The 19797-nt window shown below is 42.4% G+C and overlaps 1 protein-coding gene across 6 annotated transcripts in view; it reads right to left on the bottom strand.

Annotated features, from left to right (window-relative positions):
* The window catches only part of MKLN1 (muskelin 1), a 320604-nt gene extending 300894 nt beyond the window's left edge, over positions 1–19710 (bottom strand). For 3 of the 6 annotated variants that reach the window (XM_046670333.1, XM_046670335.1, XM_046670330.1), the window contains exons 1-4: positions 19187–19710; positions 9018–9105; positions 7907–7956; positions 3309–3572 (exon numbers count right to left, since the gene is read on the bottom strand). The gene's annotated coding sequence lies outside the window, so the exon portion shown is untranslated. Of the gene's footprint in view, positions 1–1459; positions 1548–3308; positions 3573–7906; positions 7957–9017; positions 9106–19186 lie in introns of all 6 variants that reach the window. The other 3 variants (XM_046670331.1, XM_046670332.1, XM_046670329.1) reach the window with 3 other exon arrangements.
* Between the last annotated feature and the right edge of the window lie 87 nt (positions 19711–19797).

Genomic DNA, 19797 nt, shown 5'->3' with positions numbered 1-19797 from the left:
AGGGGGTAACATTTTTCTGATCTTTTCGTGTAATTCATTCATTCATCCATTCACACTCTCAAGCATTCATGCATCCACTCAACAAACATTAATGGCGTGCCCAAAATAAACAAAAATTATTCTGGATGCAAAAGATAAAAACAGGAAGAAGACAAAATCACTGACTTCAGGAAACTCACAGCCCGGTGAGGGAGCCAGAAGAGTTGACAACTGGAGTTCAGTGTGTTGGTGTGGAGAGGGAGTGACATGGGAAAATGGTTTGAGCAGCACAGAGAGGGGTCCGTCCCTGCCTGAGATAGTGAGAAAGGCCTCCTGGAGAAGGCGCGCCTAGATCTGAGCATGCCAGGAAGAAGGGGATTTGGGTATCCAGGCAGAGGGCACGGCCCAGGCAAAGGCACAGCCAGATGAGTAAGGGCACCCAATGCATTTGGGGAACCACAGGAAATATCTTGTGACAGGAGATTCTTCAGTATTCGATGGCTGGCTCTATTTTGTAATCCAGACCCTGGATGTCACCATAGTTAATTCTATAAATGGAAATGTGTGGTTTCTGGGTTATCTTCCTCAGTCATGTAAGTGAAAACACATTCTACATGGGATCTGTACCAAAGTGCTTGTTGACAGTCTGACTATTTGAGGAATGTCACAGAGGGAATGGCATGAAATCAAAGCCTGGGGCTGGTCTACCTAAGGTCTCTATTCTCCATATTTCGTGACTGTTACACTCCCGGGGGGTGACAGGTAAGAACAGCCTATCTATTTATCAAATACAGGTGATCGCTTAGCCCATCCCCTTTGTTATTTCAGCATAGTTTTTTTTTTAACAGAAATACTTTCAAATGCAGCATTTTCAAATGCACTGCGTTAGATGGGTCGGGGTTTTCCTGTTCACCTCTTCCCAACCATTCAGACTAGGTGCTGCCCAGCCTCCAAAATGATGAGAGCCAGACTTACAGGCTTCTTGTCAGCACTGCACACACTAGCAAGAGGTGTTTGGAAACGGTCTCTGAAAATCCTACACCCAAGTCCCTGCAGGGACATCTCTTCCCAGAAGCCTCTGAGAAGTCCTGCATGAAAGCCTTTATGAACTGAGTCAGCAGTAGATAAAATGCAACCACTACCGAACTCATACCGAACCTTCCCTAGACTAAGCCTACTGCCTCAGTGATCCCATCTGAATTCTCTTGTCACTCAAGAAAACCTTTGCACCACCAAATCACATCCCTGTTTCTACTTGGAAATTTTTCAGAGGCTCTAAGAGTTCAAAATAACTCATCTATTTTGGTGCCTGATCAATTATCGAATCCTCTCTAAGACATCATTTCTTCATTCATCCAATACTTCACCCATTCAACGAACGTCAGCTACCTCATTTGTGACTATCTCATGAAGTGAATCCAATCAGCCTTTTGTCCCCCATTATTCTACTGAAAACACACATAGTGAAGGTTGCAATGACCTCTGTGTTGTCCAATCCAGTGGCCAGTTGTCCGTCTTCAACTTCCTGCCCTCTGAGCATCTTCTTGGCACCCAGGATCACTCCCTTCCTGTTGAAACATTTCCCTCACTTGGCTTCCATCACACCACACTGACTTTCCTCCTACCTCATTGTTTGTTCCTTCTCAGTTTCATTTTCTGGGTCCTTCCTGATTTCTGAGTGCTGAGACTCCTCCCCCCCTGACCCCCCCCCCCCCCGACCCTTGGGCTTGATCCTCCGTAATTGCCCATCCAGTTTATTGCTTTAAATACTATATCTCTTGCCTTGACGTCTGACTTGGAAGCTGAAGAGGGTTTCTTTTCCTAGAGGTGCTGAAGTTTAGGTTGGGCACTAAGGGAGGAGATGATTTGGCCCAGGGGAGAAGATCCTTAGGGGAGCAGGATGAGAAGAGGCACAAAGGCATGAAAAGGCAAATTGTGTTCAGAGAAAAGAGGGAAGTCTGGTGTGGGGTGAAAAGGATTGGTAAGGTAGATTGTAGCCATATTGAGAAGAACCTTGATTTACAGCTAAGGAATTTGGATTTCATACTGAAGACAGCAAGTAATTATCAGATCTTAAAATAGAGAAGAGATGTGATCATTCATATTAAAAAAATAAATAAAACTTCAGTGGCCGGATGAAGGCTGAGCTAGAGTAAGGGCTGGAGCCAGGAAAGCCAATTAGAAGGTCACTGTAATAGTCTAAGGGATTAAGGTCTGAGTCACCATAGCAGCAGTGGGATGAAAAGTAGTGACAAATCCCAGGGAGATTTAGAAGTAGCAATAAGGACATAATTATTGATTAGATAGAGGTTTGGGAGTAGGGGAGAGAGGCCAAGGTTGAAGTGTGATGATATTAACCAAGCTAAACAGGGGCCGGAGAGCAAGTGTGCAGGGGATGATGAGCAGCTTGCTAAGTTTGCAGTGATGGTAGGCTATCCAGTGACGAATGAAAGATGAGGCCACCGATCAGGAGAGAAGCTTGGACTAGATATATAGGTTCAGAAGTCAGTGCCCAGTGACTTTTAAGTCCTCAGAATGGATGGGATATCCTGAAGAGGGCAAACAGTGAGAAGAGTGTCAAGAACAGGATCTCAAAAAAAAAAAAAAAAAGCATGCAGGCAACTCTCAGAGGAGGAGACGACAGGGGAGAGGCAGCATGAGAACGGGACAGAGTGAGGTCTGCAAGGTAAGGAAGAAGAGACCTTCAAAGAGGGAATGATCAAGAGTTCTCCCTGGGGTAGGATGAGCGATACGAGTGGCTTCGGTAACTAGATCTGATGACCACAGTTTCTAGAGAGTTAAAAGTCAGCCTGGAATGGGTTGAGTGAAGACTCCTCTTAAAGTTTGGCTATGAGGGAAGCAGGTAATGACTGGGAAGACGGCGGCATTGGGCAAGGGGTAGGAATTTTTTTTATGGGATGGAAGTCTTTATTTACAACAGGTGGCCAGCTAGCTTCTGCTCAAACATCTCTCATGAGCTTCCTACCCCACAAGACAACCGGATTGTGTCTTTGAACAAGAATTGAACATCTAATTCACTTTGACATGTGTTTGTTGAACGTCTGCTACATCTAAAGCATTGGGCTTGGCATTTCAGTGCCTAAAAAGATATGCAAGATGTGGTCATGTTTTGGTTTTTCATTTATTGGCCAAAATATGCCTCCTTCCAACTACAGCTCTCTTTTCTCTGGAGCCACATGCAATATGAGAAGAATTTCTTCCATTCAGCAGTGCTTCAGCTAACCGAGGATGGTTTTCAGCTCCCTCCCAGGTTTCCTCACTTGTTTAACTTTTTTGACATAATCCACTCTTCATGTTGGTGTACATACATGTATGCCTGTATGCGTGTAGATATTTTGTTAGCAGCTGGCTGCTGTCCTCCAGACATCCAGAGCCTAGTCTGCCTCTTTTAAAATGTGGCGCTCAGAATGAATCACAGCTCTCTTCATCTGGTAGAAGCAGTGCACAAACCAGTTGGAGCCTTCTGTCCATTTTCCAGACACGGTTCTTCTGTTAATGCCATCTGCGACTGACTGTCACTCTGCTGACTCGGGGTACTTCACAAGCAACCCAAATCCTGAGATCTTTTGCACCTGAAATGTTGATAAATTAGGTCTCCTAAATCTTATATTTATACACTTGACTTTTTAAAGCCAATTGCAGGGTTTTACATTTTTTTCCCACTAAATACTTTTACATTTGGTTTTTTATTAGCCAGTAGTGAAAAAAGAAGCTAGGGCTTGCAAGTCAGACAGATCCAGATTTGAATTCCGGTGTGGTTATGTAGCCCAGTGACCTTGGTTGTGTCTGATCTCTCTCAGTCTCAAGCTTATCAGCGAAAATAGGGGTAATCATATCTATATTGCAAAGCGGTTCTGAGGGCAGTACCATACCTAATATATTATAAGAGCTCAATAAATGTTAGTTTTCTTGCCTTCTTTTTCTTTTGTTTTCTCAGCTTTGTACTCTTAGCAGAAGTATGCCTTTTAAATTGTAACTCAAGATTAATACATCTTCTTTTTAATTAAAAAAAAAAGTTGAGCAGAACAGGAGCCAAGGACCAAAAGAACACATTTCAGTATGACAGTTAAGCCTATGGGCTCTGAAAGCAGACTTTCTGTGACTGATCCCAGCTCCTCTACTTAGTAGCTGCCAGTTCAGAAGCGAGTTCTTTAACCATGCTGAACCCAGGTTTCCTCATCTGCAAAATAGGGATGACAACAGTTCCTGTCTCTCTGGCTGTTGAGGAAGATTAACTGACATGATAGATGGAAAGTCTTTTTGCACAGAAACTTGCACATAATAAGTGGTAAGTATTATTATTACCACCTAGAAATCTCCAGCTAAATAATGTCCTATTAATCCACACTTTTGGGTATAATCATTTCATCTACTAAGAATATTGTATAATATTCTGTCCCATGTTCCATTATATTGTACACCAGGATCCCATGAAAACCTCTTCAATGCCAGGAAGAACAAATATGTCTCTAATATTCCAGATTAGTAACCTTATTTACAAAAAAACCTAACTGGCTACAGGATCTTGGGCAATCACTTGACATCTCTGACCTCAGGCTTGAATTCTGTGTAATGGGAAAAATAATAATACCTCCTTCTGAGATCATGATGCACAGTGCATGGGGGACCAGGAAAACAAGAGTGGTCTGGAAGGACCTAAGTGAACCTGTGCTGGCTCCTGTAAATGGCAATTTTCTTCTTCTAGGCAAACTCGACTTACCGGTCTGTAGATTCTGGAACCCACGTTTCCCTTTCTAAAAGTTGGGATATTTGCCTATCTCCAGCCATATGGTACTTTTCCCATCTTCAGTGGTTCATGATAGCATGTCTGTAATCATATCTGGAAGTTCTTTTTGTATCCTGGGATGTGGTTTATATGGATCAGAAGGTTTGAATCTCATTTAAAGATCTGAGGTTCTCTCTTACTCTCTCACCATTCACTCATTCTCATCATTCATGGGCTCCTACTTCATCTTAAATTTCTTTTTTATCCTAACTAAAAGAGCATACATGTTTATTGAGGTGGATTTAGAATGTACAGAAATCACAAAAAAGAATGGAATTCCACTACCAAGATATCACCACTATTAATATTTTCCTGTGTAACTGTCTACTCTTTTTTTCTGAGGAAACATATTTAAAACTAAATGACCAACATTTTCTGATGTTATGACATCTTCCATAATCTGCTTTTTACTGGATGCATAGATTTTATCATGGGGATACATTACAATTTATGCAATATATTTTTTTGGACACTTAGGTTATCTCCAAGTGTTCAGTATAAAGAATGCTGTACTAAATTTTCTTCCACATTAAATTTTGTGAGTGTCTCTGGTTATTTTCTTAGGATAAAGTCTTAAAAACAAAATTACTATGTGAAATGGTTTGCCTATGATAAGTTTTTTATACACAATGCCAAATTGCTTTCTAAAATGCTTAAACCAATTTATATTCCCGATATTGTACAAGGGTGCTTATTTCTCTGCATCTTTATCCATGCAAGATATCATTTTAAAGTTCCTGACAATTTACTAAGCACAAGACATCTGGTTTTCCTTTAATTTGCATTTCTTGAATTACTAGTAAGACTGGACCTTTTTCACTTTAATTGAGCAGTTAAATTTCTTTTTTTCTTTTTGCCTTTTCATGTTCTTTACCCGTTTTCTCTTGAGATGTCTTTTTAAAATAAATTTCTAAGAGTTCTTTATACATTAAGGACACTAACCTTTGTCCTGTGTGTGTGTGTATACATATATATGCAAAAGTTCTAGAATCTCTCATTTATCCTTTGCTTGTGGTACTGTTTTATCTCCATAAATCAAAAACTTTTAAGTAGTCAGATCTATAAATGTTTTTCTTTCCTAAACCATAAACCCTTACTTTTTGCTCATAAAGGTCCCTTACTGCCCTAAGATCAAGAAATGCTTATCCCACTCTCATCTTTTCAACAATATCACTTCTCTTGTATGGGCTATTTTTCACATAGAACTCTAATTTATCTGAAATGCATTCCATTCCTTCTTAACCATGTTTGTTCTATCCTTTTGAATCAGAAAGGAAGCTTTGGTTTCAAGAAAATCTAATTCAGGGGCCGGCTCCATGGCCGAGTGTTCAAGTTCGCGTGCTCCGCTGCAGCGGCCCAGGGTTTGGATCCTGGGCGCGGACATGGCACCGATCGTCAGGCCACATTGAGGCAGCGTCCCACATCCCACAACTAGAAGGACATGCAACTAAGATATACAACCGTGTACAAGCCGGGGTTTGGGGAGATAAAGCAGAAAAAAAAAAAAAAAAGATTGGCAACAGTTGTTAGCCCGGGTGCCAATCTTTAAAAAAAAAAAAAAAGAAAGAAAAAAGAAAATCTAATTCAAATGGCTAAAACAAAAAATAGAATTTATTGGCTCCTGTAAGTGAAAAGTTCAAAAGCTTCAGGGCCAGGTTTGGTCACGCAGTTCATACAATGTGTACAGGACCTGATGGCTCTCTCTTCATTTCTTTGCTTTATTCTTTGGTGACAGCTCCATTCTCAATAGACTCAGCCCTTGTGGTCCCAAGATGATGGCCAAGAACTCCCAAGGTTACATGTTTCTGCATTCACTTCCGGAAGGAAAGTTTCTTGTCCTGGCATTCCCAGAAAAAGTCCTGACGTTCTCTTTGATTGGAATGATTTAGGTCACATGCCCATACCTGAATCAGTCACTGGGGACAGGGGATGAAATTCACTGATTGGTGTAGTCTGAACCCCATGCCCTACCTCCTGGAGATAAAGGTGGAGTCAGCTTTCCCAGAACTACATGGGTGGCCCACAGGAAGGAGCAGCTGGGAAGAGGGACACATGCGAGAAGACAGCAAAGGTAGGGCCTATATCTTTAACTATAAAGATCATTGTTTTTAACAGAAAATGGCAAATTCTCTGCCGCTTGCAAACTCACTTGTTTGATCACTATTAATGTGGTAGAAGCTAGAGGTAAATCATGAAAGGCCATGGTCCCTTCCCTCGGTGCTAAACTCTTTCCATTCAAGCTGCGTAGAGACCACCTGGGTGCATCACAGTTTCTAAAGGTCTGACCATATGTGGTTCAAACAATTTCCTCCACGGTCAATTGATCTATAGGTTCTCTGATTTTCTTCTTTAATATGGATTCCATAGAGCCAGTAGAAACAGGCCACAGCTCCAGCTTCCTTGAATTTATTATGGTAAAGTCTTTGTCTCTTAGCTACTTCGTTCTCTGGTTACTTATATGGACCATTCTTTGTGTTTTTTTTTGTTGTTGTTGACTCAGGGTCTTACTTATACCACTCTCTAATGTCTTTTCCTGGTTTGTGACCCCAGACCTATATCTTGATCTAAACATTGCCTCAGAGGAGCCCTCCAAGGGGACAACTGGAGCTAAGTTGGACCCCGGGGCACTGGGCTTTAAGTGGATCATAGCAGTGATTCAGAAGAGACAGGACACAGCAGAACCCACATACTATGCACCAGACATAGTTCAAAATGTCCTGTCCTGGGCAAGCCATTACCCATCTGACCCCATCTTAGACATTGTTCCTGAGTAGCTTCATAGCCATTCTTTTCTTTTCTTTTCTTTTCTTTTAGCCTTCCTGCATTTTGACCATGCTTTGTCTTTTCAACATACATCCCCTCTCTCCATCTGCTATAGACTGAATGTTTGTGCTTCACTCCACTCCCCTCACCCCACCCCGGTTCATATGTTGAAGCCTTAATCCCCAATGTGATGATATTTGGAGGTGAGGCCTTTGGGAGGTAATTAGGTCATGAGGTGGAGCCACCATGAATGGGATTAGTGTCCTTATAAGAAGAGATGAAAGAGAGATGACCTCTCTCTCCATGGGGGATACGGCAAGAAGGTGGTTGTCTGAAAACTAGGAAGTGGTCTCTCACCAGACACCGAATCTGCTGGCACCTGATCTTGGACTTCTTAGCCTCTAAAACTGTGAGAAATAAATGGTTTTTGTTTAAGTTAGTCTATGGTATTTGTTATGGCAGCTCAAACCAACTAAGACACCATCCCTCCCCGCTCTGTGACATAGCTGCACAATGACTTGACTTCTGAGGGTCTCTTTTTACTCCTTCTTAGAGATTTCGACCTGTTTTCCTTTCCTGTCTCTAGTATTCGCTATTCTTCTGTTCTTCAATAGTGCTCATCCACCTTCCTCTGCTCCCTCCATGGGGCAACACACTTCTGAATGTGGCCTCCAAGCGGCTCTCTGACTCTTTCCTACTTTGGTGGCCACTGGCAGCACTGCCACTTTTGGGACACAAAGTGGACCCCTCGTCTGCTGAGTGTGATTGACACCGACAGAGCTAAGTGAATAAAATTCTGTATTTCCCCTATTCTAAGACCAATTTATTGTATGATGCACCACCACTTCATTACTGCTTTTAGAGTCCTCCCCAAAAAGCACTGCCACGTTAAACATGTCTATTGCAGACACATTCTGACTTTAGAAATATTAAAAATGTGAGGGAAAAAAGCTTGTACCTTAGAATCTAGGAAATGCTATAGCTGAATGATTCTGTTTTTCAGGTAACTACTAACATTAGACAGTCTGCTCCATTCAACAGCCCTACTCTTCTTCATTATTATTCTTACTATAAACATAAGCAAAAACCAAACAAAAAACCATTAATTGTCTTCAGTACTTTCCCCAGACCCTAGTTGTCTCTGGATATTAGCTCTCTGGCATTATTTTCACAGGTCTGAGCCCTTCTTTCGAATGAGATCTTGTTATATACCCCTACTCTGACCTTTTGTACATGTTCTTTAAAAATATGAGCTTATCAGAACACTTTTTGAGCAGCCACACTGATCTTTATTAGTTGCTCCCTTTTCTTCAATGAAATCACTGGTTTTATAAGAATTTAAATTTCAAGTCATTTTACTCCTCTGGAGCTTTCTTTCCTAGTTCCTGGCCAGAGAGAGCCTCGCGTCCATATATCCTCTTAACATGCTCAAGTCTTCCATGTGTCAGGTTAGCAAGTGCAGAATTACCTTCTCTGGCTATTACAAATTCAAGGATGCCGTGGTCACTTATTTTAAGTTCTGTGTCACTTCCACTTCACCAACACATTCTTCTTAGCTGGTTAGAATTAAGCATAGAATAGTACCTCTTCAATAAGCAATTAGTTTAAATTTAAGTCATGCCAACTTTATCTGATGCTCACTTTTCAGCAGAATGAGCTTGTCAGTAGATGTTGAAGTTCTCCATTGCCCCTATATCATGCCCCTGTGGAATAATTGTGTCATTTGTATTGGGAAAGCATTATTGATGTTGCCATAACAGAATCACAAAGCATACTAGGACCAGTTGACAACACATGGCCAGCGGAGAGAGAGCGTGAGGCAAGACTGGGGCGGGCAGTACTCCTCAGGGCATGGACTGTGAATGCAGAAGCTGGCTTGGATTAGGGCCGCTGGGCTGTGCATGACCTGGTGTCTCCTACCAAGGTGAAGTTCAGGAAGCTATTAATACTAAGCAGGTCAGCATGAAGGGTAAGGCACATGTAGTTGAAGGGGATCACAGAAGGGTGAGGGCAGCAGAGGACAGCCTTCTGAGGAAGAGGACTGGTCAGAGATAAATGGTACAAAATTACAGAGTCATGGTAAAGTAGGCCAGGGTTCAGGACAGGACCTCAAATCTACAGGGAGACTGGGATACAAGGCAGAATGACCAGAGACTGAAGGTGTGGAGGTCAAGGAGGAAGCACAGAATAGAACTAACATAGGAGTGGGAGGCATAACAGGAGGGACCTACAGGTGTCTGAGGCTCACAGGTGGCCTGACTGGAAGGAGCAAGAAGCTGGGGCTGATACTGATGATCCACTTTCTCCCCAGACAGAACTGGCATTGAAGTACTGGGAGATTGGAGAGCAGGACCTATAGGTGGAGCCCCTTAGACAATCCAGCAGCTGGTTACTAGGGAAGGCAAGGGCAATGTCACTTCTGCTTTTATTTTCACCCAAATGTTCGCTACCAGGCATCAACCCTCAGTTTGTAGATTTCCATTTGCGTACAGAAGTTCTTGACTTACAGAGTCACTCCGCTTTGCCTTTGACTGTGTGCTTCTTCTGAACAACTTACAGCCCTTCATATCGGCATAAGACAACAGCCACCGTTTACTGATTACTTACCACATACAGGCACCAGGCTAGCTGACTTACATACATTGTCTTATTTAACTCTCTTGACAGGTAGGTATTATTATCCCATTTTAAAAAGAGGAAACTGAAGCTTGTATGGTTTATGTGATCAGCCCAAGGTCACAGAACTGGGACACAAAACAGCCCAGATTTAAACTTAGTTTTTTCTAACCACCTCTCTGTTCCTTTAAACAACTACAGTTATACTGTGATAAGTCCAAACAATTCTCACTGCCCCTGTCAGCCACGAGATTTTTCATCTACCTACGTATCTATCTATCGTCTATCCTCTTTTATCTCTAACTCCATAACACTCAGTACCACACTATGTAAGAAGTAGATTACTAAGTACTTACTGAATGAATTAACGTAGTTTTAAAATGTGATTAGAATTACTGTGTCCTCTCTTGGTTTGGGTATTTATCAAGTCGGCAGTCAGAATTCTTCAATTTGCTCTATAAAAATACTACATTCCTGCACATTCATTCATTACAAGGAAGAGAGGGGCAAAGTGTTAAATGAATACAGAATTGAGGAGACATACTTTATTCCCAAATAAGTCAGATGTAGGCAAATGTGTTTATAGGTTCAAATAAATTTGAGACGTTAAAATAAAGGGGCATATATGAAACAGATTATTTTCTTTAGAAGTCCGAATCTGAAAATCTTTCTCATGACGTGATCTTCATGTTTGTCTAAATCAGAGGTTGCCAAACTACTGTGCATGGGCCAAATCTGGCCCGGTCCCTGTTTCTGTATGGCCTAGAAAGTAGCTGAAAAAGATCGAGAAAAGAATAATGTTTCATGACATGTAAAAATTATACGAAATCCAAATCTCAGTATTCACACATAAAGTTTAATTGGAACACAGCTGCAGTCATTCAATTACTTATTGCCTATGACTGCTTGTGCACTGCAATGGCAGAGCTGAGTAGCTGGGACAGAGACCGTATGACCCACAAAGCTTAAAATATTTCCTATACGGCCCTTTACAAAAAATTTGCTGATTCCTGGTCTGACTAAATAGAACAGGATGTCATAACACTTTAAGTGTCGTTTAAACTACATCTATGATTTTAGTTTCTAATTCAAGGACACCGGACCAACAGGTCATGACAACTCTTTTGCTATGTAGAAGGTTTCCATGTTCTCAAAACAAAATCAAAACCTTTTCTGCTTTGCTGTTCTCTACATTCTCTCCTGACAGCATTACCACCTTTCTGCAGAAACAATAACAGACTGAGAAGCTGGTGGTTTCTCTAACAGGTGACAAGTCTCCTCCTGCCAACTCATCTTTCTCTTTGATGGGACACTGGGGCTGGGCATCCTTATGAGTGGTCACAGTGTATTACAGAACCGTAGTGGCACCAGAATGGATTCTCCAGACTCCATCAACAGATTCAAGGTGGTGTGATGGAGTCAGATAGACGAGGAAAAGCAAACTGCTCTTTTTGTCATCACCCAGGACCTAAATGACAAGACAGAAATGACTCAGAATGACCAGACACAGGTAAATAGTACTTATCAAAATGTTTTGGGGAGGCACTTAACATCTCAACAGTGTGGCACTGTGAGCGCTCAAGCAACGTGTTAGCTCGAGAGTAAAACAAAGGGAGCAGGACCTCCTTATTTTTCCTAAGGTCGAGTTTGGGTTGCAGTAAAGTTCAAGGGAATATGTCTTATTTACTTATTTTTTGAGACCCAAAGATACATTCTATTGGCTTTCTGTATCTCTGTCTCTGTCTCTCTCTCCAATTTAACAAGTTTACTGATCATTTATTAAGTATGAGGCACAGGGCAAGCCCTGAAGATACAAAATAAATAGAATAATCCTAACTCTCAAGGAGTTCACAGCTTATGAGAGAAGCAAGTTTTAATGATCTACCTGGACCTTTGGACAGCATTTCATGTGAGTTGATCCTCCTCAACATATTCTCCTCCTGGCTTCTTTGGCCCCATAATCTCCCGGTTTCATTTTTCTGGTTTCTGATTCTCGGTCTTCATTGCCAGCTCCTTCTTTTCTATCCAATCTTTAAACGATTAGCCTTTAGTCCTGGACCTGCTTTTCTTTGATTCTAACTACCGTCTTTTTTTTTTTTTTTGAGGAAGATTAGCCCTGAGCTAACATCTGCCGCCAATCCTCCTCTTTTTGTTGAGGAAGATTGGCCCTGAGCTAACATCTGTGCCCATCCTCCTCTGTTTTGTATATGAGATGCCTGTCACAGCATGGCTTCATGAGCAGTATGTAGGTCCACGCCGGATCTGAACCAGGGAACCGTGGGCCACTGAAGTGGAGTGCGTGAACTTGACCGCCATGCCACTGGGCCGGCCCTTCCATCTACCCTCTTTAGGCAATCTTCTCCCAAATTTATAAATCCAGTTCCAGCAACTCTTCTGAGCTTCAGACCCGTATCACAAGTCTGCAGTAGACATCTCCACTTAGACAAAACTTTTGATCTTCCCCTGCAATTCTGTTACTGCCCCAGGATTCTCCATCTTGGTAATTGACACTTTTGCTCATGCAGCATGACTCTCAAGTCAACTATGACACTACTTCCCTCTGCTTAACCCACAATTTCCATTCAATCGTCAAGTGCTTTAAAATAACTCTTGACACTGATCATTTCTCTTACTGTGCAAGCCACCATCCTGGTCAGGGAAACCATCATCCCTCACATAAATCTGAAATGCCGTCCCATCTGGTCTCTCCAGTCCTGCTCTTGCCCTGCTCTACTTCACCTTCTCACAGATAAAGTTTTCCAGAGGGGGGGAAAAAAAGGTGAGTAGTCTTTAAAAAGAAAACACAATACTAGCAAAATACACACGTTGTTCTTCATCTTAATTTTTTTTTTTTTTGCTGAGTAACGTATCATGAAGATCTTTTCATATCAGTCTACCTAGAACTGTTCGCAATTTTTAACAGCTGCCTACCATTCACTTGTATAACTGTATCATAATTTATTTAACCACTTCTCTGTTGATGGACACGTAGGCTGTTTTCGGTCTTTATTATAAAATAGTGCTTGGTTGAAAATCCTAGAAGAGTCATTCTTCAATACATGTCTGAGTATATCTACTGGATAAATATATAAAAGGAAAATTGCTAGGTTAAAGGCTTTGTACATTTAAAAATTTGATAAATACTACCGTGTTGCCATCCACAGAGGTTGTACCAACTTTTACTCCTACTGACAATGTAAAAATGTGCCTGCTTCTCAGCCTGGCCAACCAAGCACACTATTAAATTTTTAGTTTTTGTCAACCTGATATGTCAAAACTACACCTGATTGCAGTTGTAATTTGCACGTCTCCTGTTATGGGAAAGGGTGACTATTTTTACGGATTTTTATATTTCCTTGATTGTAATCTGTCATACTCTTTGCCCAATTTTCTGGAGTTTTCAATGTTTTTCTTATTGATTTATAGGAGTGCTTTTATTTCTTCTTAAATAATCTAATTTCCAGGTTCTTTCAGGTATCCTAGTATTTTTTAAAAGTCACAATTTAGCTAGTTTTTCCCCCTAATAATAAGTAATCATCAAATGTTAACTTCATTATAGGGGAGCCTACGTGAGATTGCCAGAAGTACCGACTTCCTGACAGTAGCTTGACAAGACTGCCTCATACCTATCCCTATACTATTTCATTTCATTTTCCTAGGAGCCCTGTGAGGCATGTGTTATTATTAACCACAAAGTGAAACTCAGAGAAGGTGAATGTCCAGAGTCACAGCTGGTAACTCTTCCACTTCTGGAATCTTAAAAGCCTAGTAATCCATAATCACTGGCCATTTTTTCAACCACACCAGGCTCTGATGTTTGATGCCTCTAATTTCTAATAATCTATTGCTCCTCTCTTTTTCCTTCTATAAACATCCAACGAACATTTTTAGGTGCCTACTATGTGCCAGGAATCCTCATGGGGTTTACATTTTAGAGGCGTTCTCACCTACAAGCAATATAAATAAATAGTAATAAAGTTTTATTACTATGAAAAAAATACATAGGATGGTTGGGAAAGTGGACAGAGAAGAATACTTTAGGCAAAATGATCAGGAAGGACCCCTTTGAGGAGCTGACATTTAAACTGAGATCAGAATAACCAAAAGAGTATTCCAGGAAAAGCAAATATCTAGGATAAGTCCTTTAAAACAAGAGCAAATCCAATGTGTTTGAAGGATTGAAAGAAGGCCAGTGTGATTGGAGAGTGATGGGAGAGGAGACTGACGAGGTGGTCTGGGATGCTGCAGAGGCTTTGCAGGCCAGCAAAGGAGTCTGGACTTTAGTCCAAGTGCAATCCCAAGGCGTGGAAAGACTCTAAGATGAGAAGCACCATGATCTGATTTCTGTTTCATGATTTATGTCACTCTAGCTGTGCTGTGGAGAATGGGGGCGAGAGAGGAAGCAGGAAAACAATTAGAAAGCTATTACAGGAGCCCAGAAGATGCTGTTTGTATTAGGGTGGTAGCAGTGGGAACAGAAAGAGACAGATCTTGGAAGTGTTTTGGAGGTACAGTTGACCTGAATTCCTCACTGATTGGACGTGAGAACTGAGGAAAAGTGCAGATTGTCTTGAATATATCTATGTGCTTTTTGACTCGAGAATTGGGAGATGGTGATGCCATTTAATTTGAAGGAGAAGACTGAAAGAATCAAGACTTTTGTATTACTGTATTATTTCCTTCTTTCCCTACGCAGCCTTAAGCTCACAGACATTGATTTTACTCTCTTCCCAATACCTTCCTGTTCCTTGCCTACTTGCCCTTTAGTCCTTCTTATCCAAAAGAACTTCCTCTGTCTACCTCCTCTGCCCCCATCCACTCCTCAATCCACTGCAATCTGGTTACTGTCCCCATTATCCCAATAAACTCTTTCTTGGCCAAACACAATGACCCTCTTGTTGCTAAATCCAAGGACTTTCAGTCCTCACTTTTCGTGACCTTTCTCTAGTATTTAACACTGCTGACAGTTGCTCTCTGTTTCTCGGACACTGCTTGCTCCTGGTCTGCCCACCTTCTGCATGTTCCTCCCCTGTATCTGCGTCTCGTCGTCTTTCAAATGTTGGCATTCTCATGAGGTTCCAGAGTAGGTCCTCTTCTCTTCTTACTCTATGCTTTTTCTCTTGGGGATTTTATCTACTTCTATGAACTATCACTTAACCTGATGATTCCAGCATAGACCTCTCTCTTGAGTTCTAGATTCTCTTGTTCAATCATGTAGTAGACAGCTGCACTTTGATAGCCCACGAACACTTCAAATTCAACATGTTTCAGTTGAGTTTGAAACTAATCACCTTTCCTCCTCAACTTAGGTTTCCTCCTGAAGTTCTCATCTTGGTGAATGGTACCACCATCCTCCCATTTATCTGAACCATAAATCTCCTCCTATTCCTCAATCCTGAAAATATAATCAATAATAAAATTCAGTTGGTTCTATGTCCTTAATATCTCTTGAATCCTTCTCCTCTCTTCATCTCCATTCTTGCTGCCTTAGTTTAGACATGCGTCACTTCTTTCCTATAATGCTAAAACAACCTCCCAGCTAGTCTCCCTGCTCACAGCATTACTCACACCAATAAATTCTCCAAGCTGCAGTGATCTTTCTAAAATGGACATTTGATCACCTCACTATGCTCTTTAAAATTTATCACTGATTCTCTACTGGCCTTAGGATAAGTTGAAACTTCTTAGGAAAACATACAAGACCTTGAGACTGGCCCCGTGGCCAAGTGGTTAAGTTCACGCGCTCTGCTTCGGTTGCCCAGGGTTTCACTGGTTTGGATCCTGGGCACGGACATGGCACTGCTCATCAGGCCATGCTGAGGTGGCATCCCACATGCCACAACTAGAAGGACCCACACTAGAATATACAACTATGTACTGGGGGGCTTTGGGGAGAAGAAGAAAAAAAAAAGATTGGCAACAGATGTTAACTCAGGGCTAATCTTAAAAAAAAAAAAAAGACATACAAGACCTTTCACATACAGGACTTTGCTGATCTTTCCAGGTGCATCCTTCAGAACTTCTGCCATGCCATTCATACAATGTATTTACTAAGAATCTACCACTTGCTGGGTACTGTCCTTCACCTTCAACTCTCTAGGCACCCCTTTCTACCTCCAGGACTTTACACATAGTATTTTCTTTGCCTGGAATACATTTCTCTTTAACCTGCCCACTTGTCTGGATTACTTCTACTCGTCCTTCAGAACTGCTCTCCAAATTCATCTTATGTGGTTAGGGACCCGTCCAAAGACCTGCCTGTTGATATTATCTCACTGTCTCATGATCAACTGTGCACTCATCTGTCGTCAACTGTGTACTCATCTGTCTCCTCAATATACTATAAGGTCCTTCGGAGCAGACTGTTTTATTTATCTTTGTATTCCCAGTGCCTAGCACAGTACCTGACACATAGCAGGCACTCAATAATGAATAAAGTGGTAGAGTTGGCTTTCAAAGTCAAGTCCTTTCTCTCTGGCACAAATCTCACATTTCTCCATGCTACTTCTTTACATTTTGAATTTGAAAATTTCAAAAATCTGTACCAGGCATATTTTTGCCTATCAGTAAATAAAATACAGGCAAACAGATTATTGGTTGAATGAAGATTCAGTTGATTATTTCTTGTACAGCCCTTCCTCATCATTCCACTGTTTTGCTCATCAAAGTACTCTGGGCTAACTAAATCTAAAATTACTGAAAGACCTTTCTATACACTTTTATATCCTTTCTACCTCTTCTCCTGCTGCTTCCACAATACCACCAAGCAAGCAGAGAGTAAGTACATTGGGAATAAGGTCGATTTTATTTGATTGTCTGGCAACTGACACTAAAAAATGATATATCAACAGCAAATCATTTCCTCCAAGATCTCTATGGATAGATGTTAATGTTTCAGCATCAAAATTTAACATGGCAAAATCCAGCTAAAATTGAAATTTTTATGTAGTGAGTTCATATAATCACAGAATTTTGTAACTGAAAGGAAACTTAGAGATCCTTTAGTTCAGCACTTTTGTTAAGCTTCCATGAGGAAACCTGCGATGGCTCATGCAAGGTCATTCAGTCTATAGGAGAAGTGGGAGCAAACTCCCTAAGTATCATCAGCTAGCATTCCTCAATGCCATATATACCCTATTACTTTCCATCTAAACAACTTATCTAAATCAGAACCCACCTAAGTATTTACATAGTGTTTATCTTTATGATATTGCCTTTGTGATATCCTCTTTTAAAAGAGGAAGGAACTGAAAAAAAGAAAAGCATGGCTGTTTTGTCCAGGGATATAGGGGAATTGGTAAAAGAGACAATTAGTGCACAAAATGGTGGGCTCCCATTTGCAGCATAGCCTTGTAATCACACTCTGTTCTCTGAGCGCCCCAGTGCTAACCCAAGCTTATTTGTGCTCCTGGGGCCTGGATTCCATTCAATTCTATGCCTTATTTAGTCTAAATTATTTCCCCAGCTTCAGTGTGCATTTCTTGAGCTTCATTTTAGAAATATCATACTTAAGTCTACTCTCTCCCTGAGTTTGTTTCAGTTCTAATGCTGAGGAATGAAGATTCTGGGTAAAAGAAATAAAGATGCTGGGTTTTTCTCGGTTTTACCTTTCAAGAATGGTTTTCTCAAATGGCAACTGGCAGTCTACTTTCTTCCCCAAATGACGATGTTTTCCATGGGAATTAGAATTTAATTGGAATAATTTGTTTTCATGGAAAGCACAGATTTCTTTGCAAGAGGATCAGTTTGATAATGTTTTACCAGCCAGCGCTACGAGACCAAATATAAACCAGTTCTGAGAAACAGGAAGTGAACCTGACTGGTCTAGCCTGCATGTCCCAGGCAGTGACGCAAATACAGAAATCAAATTAGGAAAACAAGATACGTGGGTGTGAGGCGATCGATAACAATCCAGTATGCTGCAACAGAAGCAAGAACGCCTGTGACCAAATGCCATTCATTTTAATAACACCCGGAGAAGTTTGATTTCCACCTAAGACGCCAGTGATCAGAAAGAGCAGGATGAGCTGGAGTTCCCTAGCAACCGCATGGGCTTCTGAGACAGTCATCAGCTTTTCAGTTAATCTTGCCAACCCCTCACTTCTAAATGTATGACTGACATAAAAAAAAAAAAAAAAAGATGTTTCAGAAATTGCTTTGAAATTCCCAGGAACGAAATGGAAAGGACTAACAATAATAAAAGAAAACTTGTCCTGAGAAGTGCACGCAGGTAAAAGAAGTAACGTTTGCATGTGCCCAGCCTGTCCCCACATTCACTGCTCTCACTTCTGTTTCTGAACCCCTGGGGGTAAAGGGCAGCGGAGGTGAAGCTGTTCAGAGTGGAAGGCAGTCCCCTTATCCAACAGGAATCACAGCCTGAAAGTGGGGTGGGCCGTTCATGTAAGGCAGGAGGCTGCCGAGGGTGTAGGGCGGGAGGGAATATAAGGCATAGTTGTCTTTCTCCTTTAAGAATCAATTACCTTGATTGAAGGAGCTTGGGGAAGGAGGGTGGTGAAGGGAATGAAGCTATTTTTCCTATTGATTCTTTAATTGCGCCAGAGGCTGTTTGTCCGAGGCCACTGGCCAAGAGCATTATTTTCGTGGCCAAAGTGAGGTTGGGCAGGTTTCCATCCCCTTCCCTAGTTTTAAACAAGACGACCCATAAGGCGCCGCCAGGCTATAGGATTATGGTGTATGTTGACAGCTACTAGCTGTATACCTTAAAGCGCCAGAGCTGACAGGGTGATGGTTCCCAAAAGCTGAATCTTTGCCTCTGGCTCTGTCCTGGGTTCGGGATGCACAACTCCTCTGTGTAGTCTGGGTCAACGGCGGGGCGTTATTCGCATTGTAATTATTGCTGCGTTTGGCCGGTCATCCTTATTATGGCCTGGGTCGCTCCCTTTCAGCTGGACACTGGGCTCCTTCAGTTTGGCTGGGGTGACTCCCAGTTTTTCCCGCCTCCCCATCTAACCCCCCTGCGCGCTCCCTTCCCAAGGCGACCACCTGCGCCGCCCCACTTACCATCTGCCCCGCGGGGAGGGCCCCCCGGGGTAGCGGAGCCCTCCCTGCTCCCGGGCGGTTCTGGGGGAGCTCGGTGTTTGCCTTCAGCCCTTCGCTACCGGAGAGATCAGGTTCCTCCCCTCCTCCCCCTCCAGCTCCGGCCGCCGCCGCCGCCTCCTTCTTGCATGACACAGCAGAACCGCAGCTGCTGCAGCAGGTCCCAACCATCCGCCCAGGAAGCGCCGCAACCCGGGCTCGGGAGGGGCGGAGGGGGGCGAGGCAGGGGTCACCGCCGAGGGGCATTCTTGCCCCCACTTTGCACCACACACTCCTTTCCCAGCCCAGGGGCACGGGAACAAAATCAGGCTAAAGCCGACCAGGCCAAGCCGTTGAGGAATGCTGGGGTTTGGCGTCAGAAGGGATGGGACCAGAGAGAAGGGTGTGAAGGAGACCCCAGTAGGGGCAGGACATTGCAGGTAAAGAAGGGGAAGAAGAGGCCGAGAAGTCAAGGGCCAGACTGTGAAGGAGACTAAAGGAGGTCAAAGAGAGGTAAGGAGGTAGCGTTGCTGAGAAGGGAGACCGAGCTGGGGGGGGGGGGGGGGGGGGGGGGGGGGGGGGGGGGGGGGGGGGGG

Source organism: Equus quagga, chromosome 8 (genome assembly GCF_021613505.1).
Source record: "Equus quagga isolate Etosha38 chromosome 8, UCLA_HA_Equagga_1.0, whole genome shotgun sequence".
In the NCBI taxonomy this organism is placed as follows: domain Eukaryota; kingdom Metazoa; phylum Chordata; class Mammalia; order Perissodactyla; family Equidae; genus Equus; species Equus quagga.
Note: the sequence above shows the minus strand (reverse complement) of the source record. Positions and strands in the feature narration are given on the sequence as shown.